The sequence below is a fragment of the Myotis davidii genome, unplaced genomic scaffold (assembly GCF_000327345.1).
Source record: "Myotis davidii unplaced genomic scaffold, ASM32734v1 scaffold803, whole genome shotgun sequence".
Classification (NCBI taxonomy): domain Eukaryota; kingdom Metazoa; phylum Chordata; class Mammalia; order Chiroptera; family Vespertilionidae; genus Myotis; species Myotis davidii.
The window spans coordinates 1892632-1901446 of NW_006295567.1; the positions used below are offsets into that span (position 1 = coordinate 1892632).

General features: G+C 52.7%; 1 long non-coding RNA gene across 1 annotated transcript in view; it reads right to left on the reverse strand.

Moving 5' to 3' along the window:
- The window catches only part of LOC107184174, a 132261-nt gene that overhangs the window by 62387 nt on the left and 61059 nt on the right, over positions 1-8815 (reverse strand). The gene's annotated exons all lie outside the window — the stretch shown is intronic.

Below are 8815 nucleotides of genomic sequence, written 5' to 3' on the forward strand. Positions count from 1 at the left end.
CCCCCCCCCCCCCCGCCTCCCCACCTCCCCAGTCCTGCAGGCGGACCCCACTAGCATCCTAGCTCACAGAAGGCTTCATTAAGGTGAACATGAGCAGCCTCTTCCTCCCTCTCCCCTCCCCTTCCCCCTTCTCCTCCCTCCTATTCTCTCCTCCGCTCTCCCTCCCTCACACACAACATTCTTAGAGAGAGCCACTTCCTCCAGTGACCAGACGGCCCCCAAGCGAACGAGAGTTAGTTCCCCCTCAGCAGCGATGCCCCAGCAGAGACTAAGCCAGGGACGATCGCTCCCAGGTGAGGGCAGAGGACTCCGGAGGGCAATTCCGGTCAAAGCTCTAGGGACTCCACAGACTCCCGGCTCCCACAGGCCCCACAGGCTGTCGCTGCTCTCCTTGTCCCCTCTGATTCCCGCTCTCTTCCTTTGAGAATGTCTTCCGCGCTCACTGAAACAGTCCTTCGTGGGATGGAACATGCCGGGTGCATGGCCTGCACGGCCTTTGCACTGCACCTGCCACCCTCCGTCACATCCCTCCCAACGTCCTCCTCCCTCTGACCACAGATGCCACCACGGCAGGACTCCCGTACCACCCTTCGCTGCCATCGGTCACCAACCACTGGGCCCGGCGCACAAGCTCAGTCCCAGCTGAGACTGAAGTGGGTGAGGAATGGGAAGGCGAGGCCAGGCCAGGTTTGGAGAGACAGGCAATGCCCTTAGCTCCCAGCCTGGCCCCTGGGGACGCCTGCCCCAGCTCCCTCAGGGACAGCTCTGGCATGGCCACTCCTCCCTCCGGTGTCGCCGCACACAGCCTGCCTCACAGGAGCCCCAAGAGGCCCCAGGATGGACTCTTTGCCCGGAACACACATTCCTGACGAGCGAAAGCGTAGGTTTCTCAGGTGCGGGCGTTGGGAGCTCATCAGGGAGCACCTAACGGAAGGAACAAGAATGCCTCTGGAAACGGCTGCTTAGCTATCAGCCCGGAAGAAACCATTTCACCAACCCTCCTTCGCTTACTGCTGAGGCCTCAGATCAGCCATCCTCTCCCTCCAGACCTCCAGACAAGCGAATTCCCAGCCTCCCTCAGGGCTCTCAAGCCACTTCGGTGCCAGGGCTCCCTGCGCCCGGAAAACAACCATTCTCTCCCACCCACCCGTCTTCAGGACGCCCGCCAATCCCGACGAAGCCCCACTGAGCCATCATTTCATTCCCCTAAATGTCTGTTCGCTCCACCTCAGTTTCAAAGTGGGAAAACACCTTCGGAAGCCAGCCCCACTTTTCATAGATGAGGAACGAGACTCAAGAATTCCTCTGTGGCCATTTGCTGTCCTACAAAGAGGAAGCTAATCCATTCACTGCGGGAGAGCTGGGCCTAGAAACACGTTATCGCGGACCCTTTTGTTGCTTAATTGAGTCCCTCACTGGCCTGCTTCCAGGACTGGCCGTGCCCGGGGGCAGGGGAGGGACTCCGGCTCGCCTGGGCTGGGGAGGAGCCTGCAACCAAGGTATGTGCCCTTGACTGGAATGGAACCCAGGCCTTTTAGGCTGCAGGCCGACACTCTATCCACTGAGCCAAACCAGCCAGAGCTTATCACATACTCTTTAAAACTAAACTTTATTGGAAGAACAGTCGTATCAATACATCGCACACATACTCTTTAAAACTAAAGAGTATTTATTGGAAGAACAGTCGTATCAATACATCGCACACCCCAAACTAGTGTGATATTGTATGTCAACTGTAATTGAAAAACAAATTTAGAAAAGAACAGTTCTAGGTTTATAGAGGTCACCACACACTTCTAAAGGCTAAACTCCTCCATGCCTCCTGTCACTGTTTCCCTAACTGCGTCCTCCTACGTTCCACTCACGCAAAGTAGCTTGTTCCGTGTTACTGGCACTAAGCACCTCGCAGGGGCAAGTGTTTGGCGCAGGTGCGGGAACCATTTGTCTTACAAGGGGAAATGTTACAAAGAGCAACCTTTGTGCACAGGTTCTATGCGGAAGGTGGGAAATTTCAATTTAAATCAGACCAATGTCCAAATGTAACCATGATAAAAGCGGCTAACAGTGACCACACACTCACTGTGGACCGGTGTGATCTCAGTGCCTCCTCAAGGCAATCTAGTGAGCCGTTTGTTCCCCCCACTTTCAGATGAGAAGAGGCGAGGCGTAGGAAGGTCATCTAAGGGCACACAGGTGAGCAGTCACTGCGCTGGGAGCACCTGAGCCGGAGCGTAGCTCGCCCACCCTGGCCTGTCTCTCCTCTCGTGCGGAACGATCTTGATCTTCAATGGCAGCATCTTGGTCCAGATCTGAGAGCTCACTCCCACACCCATACTGTGCACACCACCTGAGCTCCTAGCACCAGCACCGGACCTGTCTGAGATCAATGCAAACATGCACATACACAGCCTGAGCATATGGGCCCCCGAAGCTTGGCAAACATGTGCACATCGTGGCATTTACAGCACATTTTCCAATGATGTTAAACTTAGGGTGTTCATTCACTTCCTCCAGGGAGACAGTGTGACTAGCAACTAAATGCAAGTGTTCTGGAATCAAGATGTCTGCGTTAAACTCTAGGTCCACCGTGCACTAAAGTTAATGAGCCTCTCAGTGGCTCAGTGAGCCCAGGAGGAAAATGAGATGGATGACCACAGTGCCCACCTCATGGGCTGGTGAGAAGTACACAAGACGCTACACAAACAGCACTTAACATAGCCCCCCGTCTATGTAAGTGCTGGGAGATGGCCACAGCCTGTTATTTCATGTCTGCAATCGTGTGTGATGGCATCGCATGTACCCACAGCTGGCATCATGGAAGTGGGGTAGCAAGGGGCGTCTGGTTGCACAGACACGTGACACACACCACAGTGCACGACAAAGACCCACTCTGCACAGTGCCCACAGGCGCATGTATGAACCCCCTATTGTATGAATTCCAGTAGCTCTCCACTCACACACAGGAGATGTGTAAAGACTAGGTCAACGTAACAGCTTGACATGCAGGCGGGTTTATGTTAAGGCCCGTGGGTGGGGGAGGGGTGGGAGGGAATGGTAACAGATGGTACACGTATGACCGCATGGCTGTCGTTGTTATTGTTACCAGCGTGAGTGGCACGCTGGGCTCTCGGCACCTTGGATTTCTTAAGGAAACAGCAAGAGGAGGCGTCATGGCTCCCTCACAGGGAAGGGGTCTGCCTCCGTCACCGTCTCCCTCTCACCCCAAAGGAGTCAGAAGGCGGGCTCTGGGCTTTCGTTCTACCGGTGGTCTCCCTACCCCACCCCCCTCCTTACAGGAGAAGCACTGGTGAGGCCAAGGCAAGGGCTGTCCCCAGCGCCAGGACATGCGCAGGGCACACGGCCCCCACCCACTGCGGAGACTCACTGAGCTATATCACAGCACAGTCAGCGGCAGGGAAAATCCTCCTTGAACCAGAGATAAGCCATTTCATTTGTTTTGAAAGCTTACAAAAGAGGCGGGTGCAAGAGACAGCCCCAAACAGCCTCAGTAACGAGATACCAACCTAACCCCTGGCTGAGCGACGGCAGCGGCCGAGTGTGTTGTTGTATGTGTGCATGTGTAGAACCCTCACATCCCCACAGGGCCGGAAGTGAGACTGTATCAATAGCAAACACTCAGGGCCCCGCCTGGCCAGGGGAGCACCGGGCAGAAGCTGGTGGTTCAAGGGGCCTCGCTCATCACACAGGTCCTGTGGCTCTTCAGCGAGGAACCCGTGGAGGGGGCCCCATGCTCTCTCTCTGACCCCTCCCATGCACTAAATGGGCATGAAACTCACCCCTGAATTTCAAAAGAAAAGAGTGGAATGTGGTTCCCGGGTTCTGTTTCCAGTGTCCCCCTCTCTCATGGCTACACTTCCTGATGTTGGTTGATCGCTTCTTTACTCAAGACACTGATGCAGGGAGGGAGACGGGAGCAGAGTGCCCGTCTCCCATTTCTACAGAACGTGCTTTGCTACATTTCTCAGCGATGAAGGCCATGAAAGGGGTGACAATAAACAGAGGAGGAGGTGTAACTCCCCTCCGCGCTGGTGTGGAGGTAGGAAACCACAAGCCTCACCCTGGGGAAGGGCTGAAACCCAGGAACAGGTGAGCTCTGGGCAGGCTGTCATCTAATTGGTGCTCCGTGCCAGGCAGGTCATACTCAAGTTCAAGGTGGATTCGGAGTAAAAGCAGTGCTATAAGGTAATAAAAGCAGTGGCTGTGGGTCTTTGAATTTCTTAGCTTAAAAAATGAAGTCGGACAATATTAAGGGAAAATCGTATACTCATGGCCTGGGCCTTTATAGGATAGCACAGAGCGTTTGGAGAGCAACCTGGAGACATGGTGTTTGAGCCCTAAGCTAGTAATTCCTCTGGCCCCGCAGTCCTGCTCCTAAGAGATCTGTGGTTTGGAGGAACAGGGGCTTGGGAGTTGGGCAGATCTGAGAACAAACCCTCGCTCTACATTCACCTGCTGCGTGACTTAGCCAAGCTCTGACTGCTTCGGTTTCCATTTCTTCCTGTGCAAAAGGGGAAGCATAACACACACTTCATGGCTGTAAAAAGGTAGTGACACACTACAGTAAAGTGCCCCGCATGGAACGGAATCAACAAATTGCTTAGACTTCTAAGATCAGTACAAATAATTATTTCTTATGCAAGAGAGAATGTTTATTTCACAGTGAAAAGTTGGCAACAGCTAAAATATCAAACCTTGGAATGACTAGGAAATTATGGTATTTTCACCCAGAGGAGAAATGCAGCTATTTAAAAATATAAGCTTACATCTACTACATATTTAAACTGTTTATGGTTATTTTTGTATCCATTTGCTGCAAGTGGAATGGCATTGCACATACACTAACATTACAACTGTGTGTGTGTGTGTGTGTGTATGTGTGTGTAATTTTCTATGTTACACTGAGTGGTATCAAGAAGCAGGACTTTGCCACCCAGCGTAAGCCTCTTTGGCATAAGGATCACCTTAAGCTGATTATTTTTAGGAAACAAAGACTCAAGAAGAAATTTTGACCTGCCCCCTACCTGCCTAAAATAATTTATTTATTATTATTATTTAAAATATATTTTATTGATTTTTTTTTTACAAAGAGGAAGGGAGAGAGACAGAGATTTAGAAACATTGATGAGAAACATCGATCAGTTGCCCCTGACCAGAATCGAACCTGGGACTCTTCAGTCGGCAGGCGGGCGCTCTATCCACTGAGCCAAACCGGTGAGGGCTGCCTAAAAGAATTTAGATGGGGGGCCTATTCTGAGAAGGGATAGGTCCCCCTTCACCACAGACAACAACAGTGTAACATGAATTAGGTGCAGCAGACAGGAAGGAGCCCAGCAAGGGCTCGTGGGAACAAGGCCTCTCTCTGTCCCACTGTCTCTGCATCGCCCGGCAAGCATTTGCTTACCAAACATCCGTCTTTCTATCTCCATGTGAAGGACCTTCTTCCCTGTGAAGTCCCAGACTCCTACCTCTTCTTAGTCCAGACTCATTTATGAGCCCCAATTTCCTGACCTTGGGGACCCCATATTCTTGTGGAACTCCCATAGGTATGAAATTAAATTTACTTTCTCCATTTAATCTGTCTCATGTCAATTTAATTCTTAAACTAGCTAGAAAGACCCAGAAAGATAGAGGAGAAACTTTTCTTCCCTGACAGTAGGATCGTTATAGATTTCATTTTTTCATTTGTCTTAAGATACTAAAATATGTTTAATCTAAAAATATGTTAAAATCGAGTTCATTGCTTGATTGACAATGAAAAAATTAGGAATGTGCAAGTGGTCCCCAGGCATTTCTCAGTCTCCGGGGAAGTATGACACTCACCACATCAAGCCTGATTGGAAGCGGACCCGCTCCAGGCCCGCATTCTGGTTTCTAGAGAGCGACCAGCATGGCTAGGAGAAAGCCCTCCCTTCCTTGTCATTGAAATCGTAGCTCTCACTGGCAGATGTTTGTTATGCCTGCCATGTTGTAGGTGCCACGCCAGGTAATGAGTCTGTGAGTGTGTGCCCTCCCTGAGCACATAACCTACTATGGAAGATAAGTTATTCTAATATCTATAATCATCTATACTAATAATAGCCTATGTGGTCGTCCCGCCCTGACGCCATGATACCCTCACGCCGTCATAAGATGGTTGTGTGCACAGAGGAAGCAGGTCCCGGCGGAGAGTCCCCAACACCTAGTGTGGAGGAGGCGGGTCCCGGTGGCTGCTCTGTGTGTCTTCCGCCGGGGTTCCCGCGGATCCGTGTGCACGCACCATGGAGGCAGGACCCCCGGCTCTGGCCTACCTCAATGGGCAATTCATTGAGGAACCCCGGATGGGTGGGCGGGGACTACCTCTTTGGGGCAATCGATTGTGGGGCTCCTGCACTGTGAGAGGGCACAGGCCAGGCTGGGGGACCCCTCCTCGCCCCTCTGAGTGCATGAATTTTGTGCACCAGGCCACTAGTAAAAGCATAATATGTGAATTAGACCGGATGTCCATCTGGACGACCTTCTGGATGAAGCTGGGGCTGCAAGGGAAGCCTGGGTCCCGGGTGCCAGAGGGAAGCTGGTGCCGGCAGCCGGGGAAAGGAAGGCCTATCCTTGCACAGATTTCGTGCATCGGGCCTCTATTTAAACATAAGACAGTGGGAAGTGCCATCAAAGATACACAGGGCACTGTAGGGTTTGCAGCCGTTACTCGATAAACATAGGTAGGCATGAAGATGAAGATGTGTTTTACAGGTAAAAAACGGAGCACTGCCTAGAAGCCCCTCAGCTAATAAGCGACAGACCTAAACCCTTGCCTTCCAACGCCACGGTCTCCACTCCCATCCCTCCACCTCAGCCTCTCCCTCCATAGAGGGGCCTGGAAGTTCTCTTTGCCAGCATCGTTCCAGGGCTCCCCTGCCCTTCCTCAGCCCGGAGTGAGCGCGTGATGCTCTAGATCTCCAGGGGAGGACTGGCGTGCGCCGCCCTGCTGGCTGGGACAGGACCAGCAGCTTTGGGTTCTTGTGTTGGCAGAGAATGGGGGACTATGGTGTCTGGACTGGCTGGCTATCTTAGAGCCACACGCGGAGCAACCGGGGGCGGGCAGGCACAGCTGATTTTGCTCTAAAGTATTCGTTTCTGCTCTGGCTCAACAGGAGGCTGGAGAAAGGGGTCATCTCCTTCGACCCTTACGTTCCTCCCTCCTCCTCCATCCTGACTCCGTCACTCTCTTTTCCCCTCCACGTTTTCCCCTTTTCTCAGTGAGATATCCTTCCGCCCTTTCCCCCTATATCTTCTGCTTCTATTAACTCCTTGTCCCCATGAACCCTGAGGGCTGAGGGCCTGGTCCCTCCCACCTTGGCCCGACCTCCTGAATGTACTAGAATCAGAGAAGTTCGTGTTGGAGTCCAAGAGGGAAGCGTGGAAATAGAGAACCCGCGTCTAAAGTCTGACCTTGTGACTCAGTGATTCTAACTCCACCACAGCTCAGAGCAAACTGGACGCAATCACCTGCCTGTCCTCGACAGTGCAGGACAGTGAGGGAGCCTGCGTTTGGAGAAAGAAGACGGAAATGTTGCAAAGCCTCTTGCTTTGCTGCTCGTGTGTCGTGGGCTTTGTTATTGTTGTTCGTTTGTTCTCTGGGAACTATGCTCTCGGGCACCTAAGTCACCAACTCTGCAGGCAGGGGCAGGCCTCTTCTCCCAGGGACGGCGTTGGAGGAAGCCACAGCAGCTGCAGGCAGAGGCCCTGGAGTTTCAAGCCAGCGTGTCTGCTAGCAGGTGAGTAAGCTGCTATGATAACTCCACACCCAAAAGGCCTGTACAGTGGGCATACTTTAAAAACCAAAGACAAATAAGCCGTCGACAAAAGTGATCTTATTTTCGGAAACTCCTGCCTAGGAGTCAGGGCCGGGAAAGGCAGGGAAGCAGGTGGACCAGCTGAGAAAACGGGATTCAGAGCTCAGGCGAGACACAGGCGTAGCTCCCCACACAAAACCCACGTCTGCACAGACCGCGGTAAGTGACGCACTTCGACACAGATGAGCAATATGCTGGTGGACACCTCCACACGGGAAACAGGAAGGGTAATGTTCCTTTGCAGACGCGAGGACAGGATCAGCAAAACCAAAAGACTCCGTGAGCGCCATGTGAGAGGCAGAGGAAGGGCCAGCCAGTGCGCCCTTCCCAAACGGCCATGATTGTCCATCGGGACTGCCTGCCCCGTGGCTATGTGGAAAGTAAGACAACTCCCGGACTTCTCACTACCTAGACGTGCCTCGGTGCCAAATCACGGGACCGACTTCCCTTTTCCTCCAGCTCTTGATGAAGATTATTCTAATCAGGGCTGCTCTGGGCAAATGCCAGAGAAAAGTTAAGAAGAGGGCCAGCATCACAGACCAGCTCAGTCCTCATCACCGCTGGCCTCTGAAACAGGCACTGCTGCCCTTCCTGTGGGTGCTCCAGAAGCAGCAGGACTCTCCCCGCAGTGGCTGAGACTGGAGAGCACGCTGTCCTCAGAGGCCTGGCCTGGTGCTGCCTCCGCGTCCGTGCTGCGGGCAGTTGGCTCAGCAAGTGGCCCAGCAGATTGCCTGTGTCCCAGTGATTCCGTTGAACACAGATGTTCACGCCCATCGGTGCCTTAACAAGCAGGCGACCCCGCCAGACTTCCCTGTTTGCTCCATGGACAGCACCCCCGGTGCAAAGGTTTGGAACTGGAGAAGCGGGTCCCATCCTTCCCCTCATTGCATTCTATTTCCTTAGGAAGCAGTGAGCTGTAACATGGCATCCATTTACTCACTCGGTCAAATTATTGTGAAAAAAAA